The 23,011-nt window shown below is 34.8% G+C and overlaps 1 non-coding gene and 1 pseudogene across 1 annotated transcript; both read right to left on the bottom strand.

Annotated features, from left to right (window-relative positions):
- Positions 1-4,632: 4,632 nt before the first annotated feature.
- Positions 4,633-14,013, bottom strand: LOC112005380 (coatomer subunit alpha-3-like; annotated as a pseudogene).
- A 2,490-nt stretch (positions 14,014-16,503) lies between these two features.
- Positions 16,504-18,670, bottom strand: LOC112005375 (uncharacterized). The gene is made up of 6 exons (XR_010627205.1): positions 18,623-18,670; positions 18,373-18,447; positions 17,843-17,945; positions 17,351-17,398; positions 17,098-17,218; positions 16,504-16,976 (listed from the first exon to the last, which is right to left on the bottom strand). It is a non-coding gene; the product is annotated as an uncharacterized LOC112005375 (transcript).
- Positions 18,671-23,011: the final 4,341 nt, after the last annotated feature.

Genomic DNA, 23,011 nt, shown 5'->3' with positions numbered 1-23,011 from the left:
TTTTTTTTTTTTTTTTTGATGCGTCGCCGCCAACCTTCCGTAGAATGACTACTTAGGAATGATCGCCCGTTGCGCCTGCTAGTGCACTAATCCTTCCCACAGACGGCGCCAATTGTAGGGACTCCGTTTTAGAAAAATTCCCTAACAATACATTTTTAGAGAGTGGATCGAAGGTTTAAGCCCTAACAGACTAACAACGGAATACAAATCATTTCTTTCTCACTGAAGGGGAGTGAGCCCAGTTTACAACTAACGTTGGCTCCTCGGACTCGTCCGATGAGACCCCTCTCCCTGAAGCTAACATCCACTCTAAGCCCTTCTATGGCATTCTTTTGAATTTCAGCCCAAAAAATAAAAGTCCCCTCTATCATTCTTTTGCTCGCCTTTCTTATATCCTTCTTCTTTCTTCTCTCTCCTCCTTCCTTCTGTTAATCTTCCATTGGCCTCCGCTCTGACCCTCCGTCCTATCAGAGATCTTATCCATACTCAAGTGGCTCACCATGATCGATGTTCCCCTACCAAGGGGTTACATCCCCATTAATGCGGCCAGGGGGGTTAGGTGAGCGCATTCAATGCGGAGGTGACAGCTCACCTAAGGCTTGCTCCTTCGCTGTGCTCCTGTCGCCGACGCGTGGCACTGGGTCCTCTCCTCCTCGGATGTTCAAGGAGTCCTTTGGGGTGGTCCTCATGTTTTTCCGAGGTCTCGGACACCCGAGGACAGGGTCATCCTCGGATATGCTCCTCGGAGGTTGGTCTTCGCGCTTTCGCCCTCGGACCCATCTAGCATCCTCGGCGTGGGCCATTTGGGCCTGACTTGGAGAGGGCCAAGGCTACTCGATTTTTTGGCCTCACAACTATATTTTTGTCACGTTTAGTGGTTCAAATTTTTTTTTTCTCACAAATGATGGTTCTATTATTACATTAGGCAGTACCAACATCACATTTGACTGTACTTTTCTCATATTTAATTGTATTTTAATTTTTTTTTCATATTTGACGGTACCATCCTCACATTGTGCAATACCAAAATCACATGTGACTGTACTTTTATCACATTTGGTGGTCCCCTTCTCTCTTTCTCACGTTAGATGGTTCCATTATCACATTAGGTAATACCGACATCACAGTAGACCGTAGATTTCTCACATTTGGTGATACTTTTGTCACATTCGATGGTTAATTTTTTTTTTTCCCCTTTTTCCCAACAATTACCATACCTTTGAAATCTAAAAAATGACCGAAATACTCTTAGAACCTAAAAAAATGATAGCATCACCCTAAAACTTTTAATATATATATATATATACCAAAATTACTATAAAACCCAAAAAATGACTGAAATAACCAAGAAACTTAAAAATGACCAAAATGGCCTTAGAACAAAAAATATTGACCAAATGACCCTAAAACTTAAAAAAAAAAAAAGAAAAGAAAAAGAAAAAAAGACCAAAATTACCATAAAACCTAAAAAACGACCAAAATAACAATGAAGCCTAACAAATGACCAAGATACCCCTAGGACAAAAAAAATGACCACATGACCTTGAAACTTTGAAATTGACTGAAATGACCTTGAAACCTAAAAAATGACTAAAATGACCTTGTAACCTAAAAAGTGACATAAATATCTTTAGGACCTAAAAAATGACTTTAATACACCTGAAACCTAAAAATTTACCAAAATACCCTCAAAACAAAAAAAAAATGACCAAAATACCCCTGAAACCCTCTAATTTTATTGGAATACCTTTAGAACCTAAAAAAATTATCAAAATACCCTTAGAACCTTAAAAATGATCGAAATGGTCTTAAAACCTAAAAAATGACCGAAATGGTCTTAAAACCTAAAAAAATGACCGAAATACTCTTAAAACCTAAAAAATGACTAAAAGACCCTTGAAATTTAATAATGACCAAAATACCCCCTAAAACCTTTATTTGCAAGACCAAATTGGCAACAAAAATTTTATATAACCACTCTACTTGCTTCCCCCGCGCACCCCCCCCCCCCNGTGTTTGGTTAACAAAAAAAATATGGGAATTTTTTTTTTTTTTTGTGTATTTTGACATCACAATTTTTTTTAATTAATTTTTATGGAACAAAGCAAAGTTTAGCTCCAATCCAGAATAAAACTATTTTCTCCAATCCTTTACATGGCAATTTAAAAGACTATTCATGTGTATTATTTAAACAAGCCACATGCTTTATTAAAAAAGCATTGTGACAAAAGCCTACACATAACTGGTCTCTTTTATGAGTTTATCATCATATAGTGGGTTGCAAGAGGATGACTCTAAATCAATTTAAAGTTAAAACTTCATTCTTGTAATATTCAAGAAAATATTGCGTCCCACTTAAGCTTCTCTTTGCTTGTTTATTATTACTCCTTTGTTTGTTTATTTTATCATTATTATTATTGTGGGGACTCAGATTTAGAAAAGTTCCCCCAACAATACATTTTTAGAGAGTGGACCGAAGGTTTAGGCCCTAACAGCCTAGCAACGGAATACAAATCGCTCCTTTTTCATTAAGGGGGGTGAGCCCAGTTTACAACTGAGGGTGGCTCCTCGGCACCCGTCCGAGGAGACCCCTCTCCCTGAAACTCACACTACCACTCAGTTCTCTCCCCCCCCTTCCATCCTCAGAAAGTCCACCGTCTTTATTCTCTTGCTCGTCTTCCTTATATCCTTCCTTCTGTTAATCATCCATTGGCCTCCGCTCTGACCCTCTGTCCCATCAGAGGTCTTATCCGTACTCAAATGGCTCACCACGATCAATGTTGCCCTGCCAAGGGGTTACATCCCCATTAATGCGGCCAGAGGGGTTAGGTGAGCGCATTCAATGCGGAGGTGACTGCTCACCTAAGACTTGCGCCTTCGCCGTGCTCCTGTCGCCGACGCGTGGCACTGGGTCCACTCCTCCTCGGACGTTCAAGGAGTCCTTTGGGGTGGTCCCCGTGTTCTTCCGAGGTCTCGGACGCCCAAGGACAGGGTCATCCTCGGATATTCTCATCGGAGATTGGTCTTCGCGCTTTCATCCTCGGACCCATCTAGCATCCTCGACATGGGCCATTTGGGCCTGGTTTGGAGTGGGCCAAGGCTACCCGATTTTCTGGCCCCACAATTATTATTTTAACAAATAAATTTGAACCACTTTCTCTAGTTGATGATTGCAATTATTGAATTATTTGACATCACAATTTATTTATTATGTTTTGGGGACAATTCAAGAAAATATTTCGTCCCACTAGAGTTCCTTTGTTCCTTTGTTTGTTTATTTGTTTATTTGTTTTGTTGTTTTTTTTTTTCTTTTTAATGAACAAAAAATGGGTAGAGGGGGGCGATCTGAGTTGACGTCTTCCACAGTGACCATAGTGACACTCTATCTGTTGGGCTCGAGCTTACAAGAGCAAAAGATCCAAATGAGCTATTATGATTGTTATTTAAAGAAAAATAGAAGTTAGAAACGAGTTGCCATGGCCCTATTAGCTATACCGGTAAATAAAATTTCAAAGCTTTGACGAAGGGCTTGCAATGAAATTAAAGTACTTTTTTCACCTGTAAATAAAATCAATACAAATTCTTTGTGTCAAGTGTCAACACACATTAAAAAAAAAAAAAAAAGTTTGTGTGCACTGAGAGNAGCAAGCTGATGGGAGTTCCACAATGTGGTTCCCTAGGTTTTGGGTTTTTTTTTTTTTTTTTTTTTTAAAGGGCCTCCATCTTCCTGATGTTTTCATGGTGTCATGTTTAGCCTACATTTGTCAACAAATTGTAGACTATATTGCGATCAACCAAGTTATATTGGCTTCATCACACATGTATGCGATAGTGTCATTTTTGTTTCAATTTTCAACGAGTTATCCAATGGAACTATCGGCATCTTTTGTGATTAACATGTTTTAGCTCGAAATAGGGTCTTAAAAAGTGGCAAATGTTGCACGGGAAAAAGAATACCCAACAAAATCTAGGCAAAATTCAGGGCAAAGAACCTTCTTCCGGGCGGTCGGATTAAGATACAAATCTTTTATTTCTTGATCTGTTTCGTCCGGAGAAAATAATCAAATATCACTTTGAATTATTGTACTAATCAAAAAAATATTATTAATATATTTCTAGTGTCTATTACTTCTACGTCTATTTCAATATTTTCTCCATGATATAGATTGATTACAACCTTTGATCAGTTAATTGGTCATCAACTGGAGCAAAATGTGAGAAGTTAACATGATTTGCACTCTGTTAACCTCTGAGTAAGGCTAGAATTTGATTCAAGGATGATGCATTGGATTTCTACAGCAAATAGCAAACTTTCTATGGTATAGCTCATTAACCATGTACATAAAACCAAGATAATTGTAATTCATTGCAGCCACCATTCCACTTTCAATTAGTAATTTAGTACACTGCTATCAAGCAAAACATAATGACTTCAATTACAACACCCAAAAAAACCAAAAACCAATTTCTCATTTGTGATCACGTATTCATAAATTGTCAATAATTTGTTGGCAAGCAATGAATATAGATTGCAGCCATACACCAACATCCATTGATGGCCATCAAGATCAAGTTGAGACTACACTGTGTGGCAAACAAGAAGCAGAGGCAAAAGGAGCAGCAATTAAGATCTGAGAGAAAAGACATGCCATTCTTCTTATAAAAATCATCTGTTGCTTACAAATAATATTACAATCGTTCCACTATCTCTAAAATTAAAGAAAACAAAACCAGAAATAGAAGACCTAGGATATAACTCTCAAAGATAACATAAGGATGAATTTATTTCATTCTCCAAACTTTACTTTTAGGCAGCAGAAGTATGATCCCATGCCTTGGTGGAAAACTAATTCAGCTTTAGACATGAACTGCACCATAGACAAACAAAACAAGGTCAACAAGAAAAAAATAATAAGAAAGTTTAATCAGGTACACCTAAATGATTGATCCAAGAAAAAGAAACAATCTTTCTAGATAAGTGAAAAAGGTAAGAAACAAAATAAGTTCAAGTCTTTGATATTTGGATTTCAGTAAAGGAGAGCTTAAAATATTAATCTAGATTCCATTTGTAAGTAAAAAACCTATAAAAATCAGTGTCTATAGGTTCAACAGCAATCTTTTATTCTTTTTTTTTTTCTTTTTAAAATTTTCAAGTTACACATCATATCTAGGTTCGACAGCAATTTTTTATTCTTTTTTTCCATTGATAAGTTATACATGCACCGCAATAGGTCTTTGCACCCATGACCTCACTCTTCCCTTTAAACTTAAAAGGGAGGAGATTCCAATTGAGCTACAGCACATTGGCTGCAATTTTTTCTTTAACGCTTATCACTCTTGATCAATCAAGAGCAAGATCTATGAAAAAATGATCTTATTAATTTCTCAACAGATTACCTTTTTTCTTTCATTTGGGATTGTATAACATTCCTTACAACTTTTAAGTATCAGCGTAACACAAATTCCTATTTCAATAAAATAATGAAACGTTTTTTTACGTCATCACTGATGCCAATGCAGTAAGGGGACTATCAAATTCTTACAATAAATTTTCCAATTCAAAGTGTCATATTTAAAAGCTATGATTGAGCTCATCCAGGATAAAATAAGAACCATAAACTAAACTACACAACAATTCGCCCACCACCATACTAAACACACAACCTATTTTATCACGCTCCTTTCTTCTGTCCCTTATCCCCCATATAGCCAAAAGACTTCACAAAATCTTCACAATCACTTATGAAAGGCAAAGGGGAGAAAAACGTCAAATTATAGGTTCTTCCAAAAGAACATTACACTACTTGCAGCCCTTGTAATTCAAAAAAATAAAATAAAATAAGAATCAATTATTTGAACTAGCACAATAATCTATATCTATATATATCTAAAAGTTGAAGAGTAGCATTTATTGTTACTACGCTCCAGTTGAGCCACATCATCACCATGTCACAAAGTTTTCATTTTCCTTTTTTTTTTCTTTTTTTTTTCTTTTTTTTTTTTGGGTTTCTACTTCATATATTCTCTTTAATCAATCCCATTCTCTCTCTCAACTCATCATCTTCCCATCAAACAAACGGCTAATGTTTATACTATTAATGACTTTCCCATTGAATCCAAATTCCCTTAAATTCAGCAATTAATCATTCTCTCTCTCTGACTTATCATCTCCTTATAAAAAAAACGGATTCTTTCCCCCATCAAAACATTCAATTGCCTCCATTTGGATTTAAAACCCACTGATTTAATTTTTTTATATATATATATATATATAGGTTTTGAATTGCTTTCTTTCCAGCCCATCAATCACCAAATTACAACTAGAATTGGAAGGTCCATTTGAGGTTAGTTTTTCTTTTTCTTCCCTTGAACTTCTTTTCTTTTTTGCGGCAATTTTTATGGTTTGTACTGGATTTTCTTTCCTGGGGTTGTCAATACCATGTTTCTTTTTTCTTTTTTCCAATTTTCAATTGATAGTCTATCTTTTTGTATTCATGTTTACAATTTTTCTTTACATTATTATGTTTTATCCATTAAAATTGTTAGTGGCTAAAGGATTGGAATGTGTTTTATTGATTTAGTACATGATCATTTGCCTCCCATTTGTTTATTTTATTTTCTGAATGGTTTTGTAATTTTTAAATTAAATACTACATAAATTCTTGCTACTTTTCTTTTAATCTCATCTATTATGATTGATAGGTATGGACCATATGGTGTTCCTCTTTTTCTTTGTATTTGGGATTATAACTTAGTTTAATATGGTTATTTTCAATAATTTTTTGACAAATTACGATGTAAAGGTTTGTATTAGATTTTCTTTTCTAGGATTGTAAACACCATGTTTTTTTTTAATTGATATTCTATTTCTTTGTATTCATATTTACAATTTTTTTTTTTTACATAATTGCGTTTTACCATTTAAAATTTTTTGTGTTTAAAGAATTGGAAATTTGGAATGCGTTTTATTGATTTAGTACATGATCATTTGCCTCTCATTTGTTTATTTTATTTACTGAAGAGCTTTGTAATTTTTTAAATTAAATACTTCATAAATTCTTGCTAATTTTCTTTTAATCTCATCTAAATCGATGCTAATTTATAACTTCTTAGGACACCTTGGAAGAGGAAACAAAATATTATGATTGATAGGTATTGACCGTATGGTGTTCCTCTTTTTCTTTGTATTTGGGTACCATTTATCTTCTCAAGAAAAAACAAATTCTTACAATTTATAACTATTGCATCCATTTTATGACTATGGACATGCATGCAATATTGCTTTATGTTTCCATGGTAATATTAATGTCCATTACTTTGAAATTAAAAAATTTTCTCAATTGAAGCATATACCTTGACGTGATCTCATTTTTAGGAAATCCTACAACTTAATTCAAATCATGCTAACTGATATATATATATATATATATAATAAATAGAATGATTTTGTATAGTCCAACATGAATTAAATCATATTACCTTAGTAATTAGCTTAATTAAGCTTTTCTAATTCTCAAGAAAAAAAAAAAAAAAACCCTTAAACTTATATCTTATATCTTATTGTTCAATTTGGCTATGATATGTTGCACTTCAATCCATCATACTCCTTAAATATTCAAAAATATAATAGAAATAACATAAGAATATAATAGATAAATACAACAGGAAATCAACTAGGCATTTCTTTTGTACTACAAGTTTCACTATTATAATCCTTAAATAATATTTACTTAAATATTCACTATTAGCGCTTTTAGAAGTACAATCAATTTTTTTTTGCCTTCCTATATATTTCATCTATCTAATTGGAAAAAAAAAATCCATAAAATTCTAATTTATGAAGGAAATTATTTTCTTTGATAAAAATTTTTGGGAAAAAAATAATGAATATGGAAAGTCTTAAATTTTCATAAACCTATATGGTAGCCCAAAAGTCCTCTACTCAGACTTACTATTATGTTACTACATTGGATTTGATGAGTTTTTTTGAAAATAATATATATATATATATATATATATATATATATATATATATATATATATATAACATTAACTATGTAACTTACCAGTTATAAATACATTTTTCAATTACCAAAACATACAAAGTCTCTTCCTCTTCCCCAACCTTCCCCCTCCCTCAACACTTATGTATCGTATATACATTTTTCCCTTCCCCTATATTTATATTTATATATGTTCTCTATTAATCTCTCCTAAAACCAATAAGTATAGTATTTGTGATGGAAATTTTTTTAATAATCACTACATATTTGTGAAATCTTTTAATCTCTCTTTGTTATTTTTCACTGAAATTTAGAAATTGTGTTTGACTTCATTTTGTTAGGTTCTTTTTTCATGATCATTAGTTTATATGCTGGGAGTTGGGTTAAAGTTGCAGTACTAGAAGAGACCAAACAAGATACAGTTGCTACACGAATATTTTAAAAATCAAGAGTATTATTATACAAAAACAAATATGAACGTATATAAAGAATTATATCGTGAATACTTTTGCTTTCCCCTACCCCTTTTATGCTATTTATTGATTGACTAAGATCAACTACACATTTAGCTTCCTTAGTTCGTGAATACTTTTGCTTTCCCCTACCCCTTTTATGCTATTTATTGATTGACTAAGATCAACTACACATTTAGCTTCCTTAGTTTTTCACATTTTTTAAATTGTATGGAAAGGAATAATAGAAATCAATATATGTTTTGTGGAGAAAAGTTTTTGTAATAGTTGATTCTCATATGTGAGTTTAGTGATTATCAAAATAGAAACTATTATAATTTTGTTTAATAATTCTTATGTGATAAAATGGAAACAAAGTTTGGATAAATTGCTCAATAACTTCTCCAAAAATGCAAAATAATGTTAGCTTTCATATGAAACCAACAAGATTCATTTTCATGTTTTAATAAAAATTATAAATTTTCCATTTTTTAATTGTGTTGTGTTTTGATACATATCTCACACTATTATAACGTATTACAAAATATTTTGTCATATATAATAATTAAAAGTAAAATGCAACATGTTTCCACGCCAATACACACACACACAAAATCAAGATAAAGACTTCTTTACTTACATAAAATTTAGGCGTAAATGCACTTTTAGTCCCTACATTTTGACGTTTTTTCATTTTAGTCCATACATTTTATTTTTTCCACTTTTAGTCCCTAAAACCAATTTACGCGTTCCATTTTAGTCATTTCCGTCAGTCAACCGACGGAAATAGCTGAGGTGGCAGCCGGAGCAATTAAAATATTATAAAAATGTCACATCACCCACGACACGTCAGCATATAAATTTAAAAAATTAATTTATTAATTTTAACTAAATAATAAAAATTAAAACAGAATTTTTTTTTTGAGAAACAATAAAAACAGAATTAAAAACTAAAATTCAAATCAATTAACATCTAAAAAGTTCTTGAACAAGAACACCAACCCAAAAATTTTAAAACCTAAAAAATTAACACAAGATCCAAACCTGAACACTATTCTCAAACCGGCCACACAATTTTTCTTTTTTTCATCTCAAACTCAAACTCTATTCTCTCATCTCAAACTCAAACTACACTATTCTCTCATCTCAACCAACCCAAACAAAAAAAAATCTCAACCCAGAAAAACACATCTCAAACCCAGCAAACCCATCTCAAGAAAACCTAGATCCGATGGCTGGAGCACCCAATTGGCTCGGAGCTTTGCGGTGTCACCGGGCTTGAACGATTTGACTCCGGCGATGAGGCCAGAAGCTCCGCCGCCTAGAGCTCCGAGGAGGTAGCCGCAGCCGGTGAAGAAGGTGAGGTTGTCGCTGAGATTACGGCGACTTCGGCGAGCTTCTTCGTCGAAGAGGTATTGAGGGGCGGTGGGGAGTTGGTAGATGTTGCAAACTGGGATCGAGACTTGGATCCCTTGGTACGGGTCTGGGTATTATTCGGGTTGGGTTTCCATCGGAGAGAAGAGCTCGTCGGCGGGAGCATGGCCTCTGAATCTGGTTTTGTTTGAGTGGGTTTGCTGGGTTCAACTTGCTTGAGATGGGTTTTTCTAAGTTTGAGATTTTTTTGTTTGGATTGATTTGGTACTTTGGGGTTTTAGGATTTGATGATTTTTTTGGGTTTAAGAAAATGGTGCCTTTGAGATTTATGATTTTGTTTTTGAGCTAAAATTTTTGGGTTTTTTGTGTGTTTGTTTCCTAAGAAAATTTTTGGGTTTTGCTAGTTTGTTGATTGGGGAAGAACATGATATTCATGTGCTGGGAAAGAAGAAATGTTCTTACAAAAAAAAAATTTAGATTAATGTTCTTTGTGTTTTGAAATTTGAGTTTGTGTTTAGTTCTGGTTTGAGCTCTTGTGTTGTTGTTCTTTTGTTGAATGTTTTTGTGTTAGATATAAATTGGGTTTAATTTTAAATTTGTGTTCTTGGTTTGATTTTCTGACTTATTTTTATGTTTTAAATTTTGTTTTTATGTTTTTTAATTTTGTTAAAATTAATAAATTAATTTTTTAAATTTATATGCTGACGTGTCGTGGGTGATGTGGCATTTTTATAATATTTTAATTGCTCCGGTTGCCACCTCAGCTATTTCCGTCGGTTGACTGACGGAAAGGACTAAAATGGAACGCGTAAATTGGTTTTAGGGACTAAAAGTGGAAAAAATAAAATGTAGGGACTAAAAGTGCATTTACGCCTAAAATTTATTATATATATTACAATGTAATCACTTATTGTGAGCTGTATTTGAGACTATTACTTATAAATCTCAACTATTATTCTCATTGTTTACTTAACAAACAATTATATAACATCAAAATTATCTCGCGCATTGCGCGAGTGTACGACTAGTACTTTACTAATAACCAATTAAACCACCAATTCATACAGAGAGAAGAAATTTGCCAAATGGCATCATTATACATTGACATGTAAATGGTCCAGCCCATGAACAGCATCTAATTCTATGAACAACCAACAAGAATAGCCCAAGTCTAAAATTTCTGAAATTTTTTTATTACATTTAAAAATCACAATTAACTAAACAAAGGGGAAGAAATATAAGAAAGGCTTGATAAGGAAAGAACAAAAACAATTCATTAGGAACTGAACTCTTTCTTTAGTATTTCTTACCTTTACCTACAGATGTGAATCAAACGACATGGTTGCTTCTGCTGCCAAAAGGATGCGGAAAAAAGATCAAAAAATGCTCCTGGTCTAACCGCTTGATCATCGTATCTGGGAAGCAGAACATAGCAACCCCGAAGCATCTGAACCAACCACTGCAAGATCACAAAAAGTACAGAGCTGCCCTCTGTTGATATTCCCACTTTCTATAGCCAAATTGAATCTAGTTCTCTCATCTTTCACAAAATGGAGAGCAACATCTAGGAAGCCCTTCTGTTGAAGATAAGCAATCACAGCCTCCCCACAAAGCTGTGAGTTCCTTATCATGCTCATAACATGGTCATATCTCTTTTTCAAAAGGAACAGCTTGAAAATATATTCTGTCGCATCAATAACTATAGACCTGTTTTTTCCATCACGATCCAAGCAAAAGATAGTATTGCCAGATACCTTTGTAATGTATATTGGGACATCAAGAGTTCTGATTATCCCACTATCTCCATTTGGGAGGCAGTACTTAATGTGATTTAGAGTCGTATAAATAAAAACACCATTATCCTCCCAGGCACCACTCTTTACACGGATTGTCTCATGAAGAGTGCATTGGTGAACAAGCTTCTTGCTAGCAATGATAATGGCATGCTTGCTGAGTAAAGCAACATTCTCCATGTCATGAGACCAAACAACATATTTGACAAAAGGGGTTTGAAGTTCACCAAGAACAAGCCTCTGCTGGAGATCAAAAATAACCACTCTATCCTCGGCCCTACAAAGCAAGTTACCTGTTCCAGCATAAAAGATTGCATCTGCAGCTATAGGAAGGGCACTCTTTTTAACAATCTCATTTTTCAGATTCTTCACCATGTCTCATGAAGAGTGCATTGGTGAACAAGCTTCTTGCTAGCAATGATAATGGCATGCTTGCTGAGTAAAGCAACATTCTCCATGTCATGAGACCAAACAACATATTTGACAAAAGGGGTTTGAAGTTCACCAAGAACAAGCCTCTGCTGGAGATCAAAAATAACCACTCTATCCTCGGCCCTACAAAGCAAGTTACCTGTTCCAGCATAAAAGATTGCATCTGCAGCTATAGGAAGGGCACTCTTTTTAACAATCTCATTTTTCAGATTCTTCACCAAGACTTGATTGTTGCTCTTCTCAAGCACAGCGAACCTATTCCGGGCCACAAAGACAGCTGATCCCCCAGGACCTCTCTTTGTTTCTTGCAGACTATCACCCCTACCAATGCTATCTTTGGGTATGAAATACAACTCATAAGATCCCCCATCAACATCCGAGCAGATTAGAACAACATTTTCAGTGGGACTATAGGAAAGAGTCCTTGGACTCTGATTCAAGCTAGTGGAACCGGGCCTCGAATTGGCATTACTTGTGTATCCTTTTGAGCTGAAAACTCATAGAATCACAAAAAGCGATCTTTGGTAAAGAATAGAGAATTACCACTTACTTCAAAGGCAGGCCGTTCTCTCTCCAACTTGAAGACAATCATGCCGCTGTCATGACCAGCTGCCAATAGATTCATCTCAGGGTGAGATGCAAGAATCCAGAATTGATCATGCTCATGACGGAAAGTTTGAACTCCAGTTCTCTTTGTTACATCCCACACACGTATACTTCTATCCTCTGAGTTGGATACAATTATGTCCTGTTTGGCATGGAACATAACACATGAAACATTATTCATGTGCCCTCTCAATGAGTCCACTTCCCAAGCCTTTGTATCTGAAAACAAAATGAACAATTACCTTACCAACAGGGTGCATACAAACAGGGTGCATACAAACTCTCTTTTTTATAAGCGAATAAAATTCATTAAAAGCACAAAGTGGCACAATCCATGTACAAGGGCAGTATCCAAGAGATGCACCAAAAATAAAAAGATGCGTATATACTAATAATAGTATGATGGCAAGGATAAAGGATAATTTATGAGTTTCCCATTTCTTTCACCCTTAGGCACAAGAAGCTTCAAATTTTAAGCCTACCAAACTAGACTAGAAACAAGGTTGTTCCAATTGCAGACCACCTCGCAATAATTCATACTCAGCAGAAGGGAATTTTTAAAGAAAAAAATTTAAGGATTCTTCTAAAACCCATAATACTACTACAGCGTTTACTCTGAACAGCAACCAATAATTACAACAAATGGTCAATTCCCAAAAAGGAACTAAAAAAACAACTGTATGGATAGTATAAAGGAAATGGAAAGAAAGGGTTACCATTCATTCGCCATAATTTGACTTGGCGATCATCAGCTCCTGAGACAATCAGCGGCAGACTGGGATGAAATGCAGCCCAGTTCACCCCACGGTCATGACCTTCCAAGACATACTTAACTACAGCATCAACACCACCAAAAAGATCAGTGTTCATCTGACTCAGCCGCAAGATCTCATCTGCAGGGGAAACTGTCTTCTTTCTGAGAGCACCAATATCCCAAACACGAACAGTCTGATCTAGGGAGGCTGACACAACTAGGTCTTCTTTGGGGTGGAATGATGCACACATAACGTAGTGATTGTGTCCCGTCAACACAGATATACAAGTGCGTGACTGCCAATTCCAAATGCGAATGGTCTGATCATCACTAGCACTCACAATCCATGGGTACTCATGGTGAAACTGCACTGTACGGATATAATCCAGATCCAGGGTCCAAGAAGAGTGAAAAGGCATCTGTGCAACTTGTAGTTCCAAACTTAAATCTTGTAATCATCCCCTGAAAAAAGCCAACAACTTCATTGGTGCATACACAGTGCATCAGAACCCCTTCACCTTGGAAATAACTTTACTACTGCACCCCTTTCTCTCCCAGAACTAGCTACATTTACTGCATGAGGAGTCCCTGTCCCCCATAGTTACACACAGGAATCATACTACAGGTTTATTCAATAAGATTCCATTGTTTGTCAATTCTATTGGGAGCCACCAAAAATTTCCCGAATTTGCTAAAAATTCAACCAAAGTGATTCTAGAGTACTTTTCCCGAATTGAAGCTTCACCTCTGAATCTAGAGTACTTTTAAAAGTGATTCACATAGTCTTTAACACTCCTGCCGCCATTAGGAGCTGTCTAACAAATTCCATCTCATACTCATTTCCTGAAAATTGGTTATAATGAAAGGTTGTAAGGTGTGACGACAGGCATTCAGGAACAGTGAGTGGCTCCTCAAGTAACCATCAGTTCTAATACCATGTTGCACATAACTTTGCCGCGGTTTGACGACTAGTATATGTAGCTTTGGAGCCCGATGAAGCAAGAGTTGTATTGCATGCCGCTCAATAAAACGAAAAATAGAAAAACTCAAGGAAGACAAATTATGAAACATGGGAATATTATCACGATTAGAAGCATGGGAAAGGATCTGCACGAAAACGACAATGACAATTGGGCAAAGTCACAATTCACTCTTGACAATATTAGTAAGTAGTATTTTGCATGAAAAAAAAAAAAAGGCAGCTTGCAATTACCTCTGCGGTTTTTGTGATCAATTCCATGGATATAACATTACAGAATTGTCCCATGAAGTCCCATACTTTCTTTGCATAATCTACACCCCGTAGACATTGCACGACCCCAACGACAGATTCAACCACTTTGGGGAGTTTTTTCAACACAAAGTCCTCGTTCAAAACACCATGGAAATGGAAGTACTCGAGAGCTGGGGTTTTTATGTGGACTTTGTATAACTACAAGTACGACGATCAGAATGAGGAAATGCCCAGCATTTCGCATTTGCATACTGGAACGATGTCGTTTAGGGTAAGATCCGATCCGGAATGGGAAATGGGGTTTGCTTCCACTTTATAGGTTTTGCTTTAAGAAATAGTTGATTACTTTTGTTACAAAGTTATAGAAAGAGAAACACAAACAAGGGATAAACACAATTTTTTGTCCTCAAAATTTCTCCCATGTTTTTTTATTTGATTCTTGAAGTTTCAAAAGTAGCAATAAAATGAATAAAGTTTGTAACATAATTCAATTTTGTTCACGTACTATTTTCTTTAAAAAGTACAATAGAATTTTAACCTCATAGCATCTCAACTAAACTAATGAAAATCTACATGCATATTAATATAAACATTAATGTGTGTGAGATACATTAATAATAAAAAGTGTTTATATAACTTATTTTTGTTGTTGCTGGACTCGAACTAAGGAGCACACTCAATCGAATCAGTACAAGCACCTTGAGACCGAGTGCTCAACCAACTCGGCTAACCCCCTGGGTTGTTTATATAACTTATATAACTAGCATTTTTTTTTTTTTTGAGAATCATATAGCTAGCAATTTAAGTTAATTAAAAGATGTCAAAACTCCTAACTTTACAATAGTATAAACGTTGAATAGAAGATTTGCATTTAATTAGAAATGGTTATACTTGGTTTTTTAATTAAAAAAAGAAGCAGCAGAAGAAGAAGAAGATATGGCTATACTCAGGCAGAACTTCCGTTCAATGCTCCAATGCACTAGATAGGACACAATTTGGACACGCGGTCAATTTTGAATAGGGGTGTGCATGAGTCGGGTTGAGGGGATTTTTGACCCAACCTACCATGATGAGTCAAAAAAAATTCAACCCAACCCAATCCATCACATAAGTGCAACCCAACCCATACCAACCTACCATGGTAGGTCAAAAAAAATTCAACCCAACCCAACCCATCACATAAGTGCAACCCAACCCATATGGGTTGAGTTGAGTCGGGTTGGGTTGAACTCATGGGTTGGACAATTTTTTTTTCATTACTATTATTATTAAATTGAGCAAAAAAAAAAAAAAAAATATCACACTTGCCACCTGAGTTGATAAATGCAATATACATTAATATATAAACTAATATTCCAACTTAGTTGTAAACAAAATATGTTTAAGTATCCAACTGAATTGATAAAAAAATATAAATGAACTAGTATCCTAATTCACTTATAAACAAAATATACATGAGTTTCTAACTCAGTTATAAACAAAACATATCTAAATTTTTTTTATTAATTATATAATATATATTAAAAGAACTAATAGGATTTTATATTATATATGATAGTAGAAACCGAGTGCTCTACAGCTGGTTTTTTATTAAAATTTATTAAAATATAATATATTTTAAACATATATGAAAATATAGATGTGTCAGGTAGGGTTTGGCATATTTGTAATTTTATGACCCAAACCCAACCCAACCCGCTATAAAAAAAAAATTTATAACCCAACCAAACCCACCAAGCCCTAAAAACCGACCCAACCCGGTGGGTTGGGTCGGGTTGGGTCAGAATTGGCATGTTGGCGGATTTCTTGCACATCCCTAATTTTGGACATGTGAGGTCCAGTGCACTGAAACTCTAAACCAAGTCAAACCCACTATACTCCACTATGTTAAGGGGGGAAATCTTACATAAGCTTGTTTTTGTGGTGATGCAATTAGTATACATCTACGGGCCTAATTGTACATATTGTATACACATACTGATCAAGAAAAGAGTGATCAGTGCTACATGAATAATGTTGCAACAAAGGGATATATACTCAGGTGCTAAAAGCAAAGTTCCCTGTCTCGTATAGGAGTTGTCTGGAAAATTGTATCCACAACAAAACTCCTTAACTTCTCTGAGGTGTTCTTTTCTTCACTCCTGATTTACAGTATACACTACAGATCACATTTTGTGCAGTACTGATACTTTATGGTACCAAATCATCTTCAATTCTAGGCAGCTTCCACTATGGCTTGCCCTGAAGTACTTGGACAATCTCCTCCGCTCTTGATTGGATGCCTTTCAAATATTCCGTAAGAACACGCTGTTGGTAAGATCCTCCCTCCTGCAACAGTTTGAAGTGGATACCATCAAAAAGAGAAAAGAAGAAACAAAATCAGCTAAATCAGAAGTGAAGTGACTAGCATAAAATTGTCTGACATGATTCAAGGAGAAAGGTGTCTTACTGTTCGGATCAAAGTCCGCTCAATTCGTTTTTTAATGACAGCGTAAAACTCATCTGGTGAATGTCCCCTTTGCCAACAGTCATTCCATTGATCAAAAGCTTGTTCCATTCTTCCTCTGGAGCTGCCACCCATATAAGGTCTATTAGTAATGCAGATCAGCAAGCTTCTCTCTTTATCAGAACAAGTAACAAAGATTTATTAACATGACAAATTCTACTTAGTAAAGTGTAATGTATCAGTAGGTAATAGGAACCTTTTATTATGGCTTCGAGAAACTGCTCAGCCTTCAAAACTTCTTCTCCTGCACCAGAAATATCACTAGGGGCTGGGTCTCTATATCATCAACTTTATAAGCAAAAGCAAGCCAAAAGAAAATGAATATAAATTTATTCATAAAGAATTTTTAAAAGGGTATCATGCTTAGGGAATTTTAACCCAGGAAGCTATATTCATAAATAATAATGAATTTAAATTAAATCCACCAGTATAAATATATAATATGTATGAAACACAGTCTAATGTTTTTTCATAATAGAGTGATTAAATTTTTTGTTGGCTGTCAACCTACAGAAACCCTCCCTTTTCCTGGCTTATGACTGGTTGTGAACACAATATGTGACAATAAGTGCAGAAACAATAAGGTTTTGTGTAACTAATATTTAGGTGATTTAGCTTTTAGTGTTTCTATCACCACAAAATCAGATTGTTTGCATGACATTACATCTAAACTGAGAAAGGGTAATACCTTTCTTCGCATAACTACGTTTGGAGAGAACTCTGGAAGCATAAAGTTGCAAGACCTTTTGCAACATAGCCTCCAGCCCTGGCTTATCCCCATCTTCTTTTGCCTACAGATGATCCACGATATATTTTAGTAACTTAATCGTTTATATCTCAAATAAGGACTAGCATCTGAACAATGTTGCAAGAAAGATTTATGAAAATCCAAGCACTACCATATGTAATATGAAATTTATGAATATTGATGACAGTCGGTCACATTATTTTTTTTTTTACAAGTAACAGTCAGTCACATTATAAAAATAAACTTCTTAAATTATCATTATAACATACTGGAATTATGCAAGAAGACAGGGTATAACTTTTTACTATGAAAATATGGCAATGCTGTTTGATGGAAAACATGCTTACATTTAAGTTAAGGTGTCTGACTACCATTCAGATTGAGTAAAATATAATTTACTGGCAGTAGTTGTAGCTCAATGGTCTTTTGCTACCAATGCAGGCAAAGATAAAAGAAAAAGACAGACTCACTTGCCGTAGCTGTGCATTGACCTCTGAAAGAAAGCCTTCATCTAGTTGCCCTTCTTGTTCCCTTTGGCTTATCTCCTAAAAATCACAAGATGTAATGATAAGTTACATAAATACAAATCAAAGAGATTTACAACGCTGTAAATTTGCACTAGCAAAAATGAAAACACGTATTAACTAATCTACATGTACTTCAGCACAGCTGTCCAAGCAAATAGGTAACTCATCTAAACAACAAAGCTGCTGAAGCTACCCTCTCCAAGTTCTTATTTGCTTCTTTTCTTTCTATCACTCCATCCATGGCTATATGCATTATTTCATTATTCTAAATAGCATCAGTGTCAACGAAAACTATAATGGTTGAAATGAAGTTTTCATGTAGTACGAAGATCTATNGTCCTAACTATACTGTTGTAACCTTAAGGTTAGTCAGTGTTAGCATAGGGTCAGACTATCATGTGTCCGTTTCGTAGTGTTGTAGGAAGTAAAGCTTTAATTGTAGAGCTCTTATGATATAAAGTTTTAACTGAAAAACTCTTTAGAATTTTGAGCATTTGGCAAATTATAGTGAATAGCATTTTAAAAATCTGAATTTATAATGTAGATCCGTTTTTCTAAAAGCTCCAAATTTCAACTTTTCTCGTAGAGCTTTATGAAGATCATAGTGCTCTAGTTGGTGGGTTACCAAATGTTACATTTTTTTTTGTTTTTGTGTTAAAAGCTCAATACATTTTAATACGGAGAGAACTCAATAATAAACATGTAGCAATAACTAGGATAAACAAGTTTCATCAACAACATAACTTAATCCACTCCGCTTAAGCTATTAATAATTCCAAAATGTTCTTGCATTACCAATCATACTTACTACAACCAAAAATATGAAAATTCCCACATTTTTTTTTCTTCCGTTATTTTCTTTCATATATGCCTCAAGACCATTGACACAACATAATTCACCAACTCAAAGACACTCCCAGTAGGTCATACACTCATACTATGCTAATCAAGTACCAATGCACAGAAAAATCACTTGGTACCACAAAAACATTATGAGATAATATATATATATATATATATATTTTTTTTTTATATATAATAAAGTACCTCCTCTTCCAATGCATTAAAGTGTTAGAAGAAAACGGCGTAAGCCACCGCAATCTAAAAGCCCCAACTTTCCAACTTTGCAACAATAAACTCTGCACCACAAAGCAATCAAACAGTATATAATTGAAGATTATCCATAACACAGAGCAGTTTATCTTTGAGAAATTACAAGTTTTATAAATAAATAAATAAAGTAAAGTTATTGACTCCAAGTCTCCAACAAGTCCATTTAGTTTTAGAACTCATAAACAGCGACCAAAAAAAAAAGGGAGTACCTGGTTATGGTGGTGGGAATGAGAGAAGCTAAGAAGAGAAGGGGGTGATGACGTGGCAAAGAATGCAGCCATTTTTGTGTAGCCAGTAGCTGTACGGACTAAGATGGCGGAAGAGAGAGAGAGAGAGAGGTGTCACTGATAATGAGCAGTGACCGTTCAAGTTTTTGCAACCAAATCTTTTTGAGTTTTTTAATTTTATATATTTGCAATATTTTTATTTATTTTTTAATTGATGGAACAGTCCAAATAAAATTTTATTGGGCCCAAACCTGGGCCTTGTTTCCACCAAGACTGTGACGTAGGAGAAAAATCCATGCCAAGCGGGAATATGTATAAGAACTAATCGGCTGGAAAAAAAAAAATAATAATATATATATATATAGGCCCATTATGTAGCAAGAGACTAAATGGTTACTAATACCCATTGCTTACATTCGAGAGTGGGCTTAACTGGGAGAAGATATATCATGTAGTAGTTATAGTTGAGCAAGATTTAGTTATACTACTTAGGCGCTGTTTTTTAGGTTCTCCTGTTAATATTCTGTTATGTGAATTTTTTTTTCATGGAATGAAAGTGTATTTTTCAGTTAAGTAGCCATATAGCTGAAGCAGTACATAAGATACTACACCTAAGTTTTGTTCGTTATAGTTTTATAGATAGGTCATGTGTTTTGAACTTTTGATGAGAAGCATCTACAAAACACCATTGTTTCTTACTATATTAGAATATTTGCATTATCTCATGCAAAAATTTATGTCTATTTTAGCATTATAACCTAATTTTTTTAAAATTTTATATACTCACTTTTCAAAATACCTTATATTTGATTATTTATTTTACACAACATTTCATTGAAATATTATTTCTTTCTCAACCAAAAGTGACTGCCCTCAATCTAAATAATTTCTAAAACATTCATTTGCACAACTACAGCAATTATGTAAATTTATCCAATCAACCCCAAAATACACCAAAATCAATTTATATATCATTGTACGAAAATACATTAATATTATAATAATTGTGTAAATTTGCAAAAATACATTTGTTCTATAGTAATTGTGTAATTACACAATTATTGTAGTACAAATGTAATTTTGCACAATGATACATAAATTGATGGGGTGTATTTTGGGGTTGATTGGATAAATTTGAAACCTTATGCTATTTTACAACTAATACAAATACTATTACAATCAAATTAATGTAAAATTGTAGAGGAGGGAGCCCAAATTTTTTGAAAGAGGAGCCCAAACGTAAAATTGTAATATATATATATATATATATATATATAATATTTTCTTAAGACTAAGGGGCATGGGCCCCCACCTAATTCTAGCCCTGAATTGGACAAAATTGTAATATATATATATATATATAAATAATATTTTCTTAAGACTAAGGGGCATGGGCCCCCACCTAATTCTAGCCCTGAATTGGCATGGGCTACGTTCAAGAAGGTGCCACAGCGTAAATTCAAGGTTGGTTTTGATCTTAAAGGTTGCTAATTTTTCTGCTCCTTCATTATTTAAGAGGCAAATGGATCAGGTATTTAGTTTAATATTGTAATATTTATAAACTCTTTTACACAATATTTCTCATTACATTTATAATAAAATGATTCATAATTCTGTTATTGGTTTTTAAGTTCTCTAATCATCCTAAGTCATATATACAAAATGACATCTTGTATCACTTCTTGTGTCCTGACTATTAATAACTTGGAAAATGATGCTTGGATACTCAAGATAGGTTTAACGCTAAAGTTTCTCCAAGTTTTCTATTGAAGAGATGTCCAAAACTATTGTGTTGGTTTTGCAAAATAGTATGTAATCTAACTTAATATCATAAATTTCATTCTTAAAAATTTTTCTTTTTACTTCACAAATAAAATTTCTAGTAAAAAAAAATACTTTGTATCGCAAATTAAAATTCCATAATTACAAATCATTTTTGTAATTAAATGAGTTTTATATTCAAGTTTTATTTATTATTATTTCCTTTTATTAGTAGTTTGATGAACTATTACTTGATATTTATTATTATATATGTAGGGTCTGTTTTTGTAGCCCAAGCCCAAAGGATATGGGTTAAAGGCCCAACGAACCCAGAACAATGAATTTGTAGAGAGTGAGCGAAAGAGATGGGCTGGTTATAAAGTAGACGGTGGTGGGCTAGATTACTTGCAGTGAGGATAACACGAAATAATACTCAAACAACTCCATGAATGAATGTCCGAAGATGTGTTTTATTGAGTGAACAGTGATTACAACATTCAGAGCTACAATCAAGCTTTTCTCCCTCTTTTTCTCCCCCCCTTCTTATTAGGGACCCTTCTTCTTTATATAGCATCCTCTCCCATCATCTCCACCGTCCACTTGTTCTTCATCTGCGTGTCCAATCAAGTGCACGTCACGTCAGGTGTCTACTTTAGTTCTTGGTGAGTGGCGGTAGCTGAGGTTGCACTGTTCAGGGGTCTTCTCCACATAAATGCGGCCAGAAAAGCTGTTGCAGCACATTAAATACGGTGGTGGCAGCTTTTCCTTTAGGTATCTTATTGTTCTGATCATCCCCAGACCTACCCAGAACTTATCATTATCATTGGGATCACTGGGAAGATTGTGTGGACCTTCCTCACGTTTGTTTGATCAAGACTATTTGTGGCCGAGGAGTGAGACGTCTTCGGACACGTGGTGGTCTCTTCGGACAGTACTCCCCCTCTACTTCTGGGCTTCTTGCCTTCAAATGGGCCGTTCCTACCCAACTATATCTCTTCGGAAGTATGATACTTCTTAACCCGGTACTCCAGGCCTGTTAAGCGGCTCTCAGTTTTTACCCCCCACAATAGCCCCTCAAAATCTTAATTTTTCCCTCGCATCCGAAGAGAAAAAATGAGATTTTAACCTATCATGGAGTTAAGGCTTGAAAGCGGACAAAAATTCAACCTAGTATGGGCGTTAAGTATAGATGCGCGCGCTCCATCATTGCTGCTGTTGTTTTCCGTATTCCCAAAGCGCTACATTAATTACTCCAGTGGGCGCCTTGTCCTTTGCATCCAACGGTGGGCTATTGATCCAACGGGCAGGGCTTTTCATCGAGATTTGGGAGAAATAACTTCTGCCTCTTCGTTTGACCTCGTATAAAATCTCGGAGGTGGACATTTCTCCTCACTTTGCAACTTTCAGACCATCCCACAAGAACAAGCACACAAACGCTCAGAGCTCTTCCAATCGCCGATTTTGCTTCTTCCCAGAGTCCT

The sequence above is a fragment of the Quercus suber genome, unplaced genomic scaffold (genome assembly GCF_002906115.3).
Source record: "Quercus suber isolate HL8 unplaced genomic scaffold, Cork oak 2.0 scaffold_1035, whole genome shotgun sequence".
NCBI lineage: Eukaryota > Viridiplantae > Streptophyta > Magnoliopsida > Fagales > Fagaceae > Quercus > Quercus suber.
Note: the sequence above shows the minus strand (reverse complement) of the source record. Positions and strands in the feature narration are given on the sequence as shown.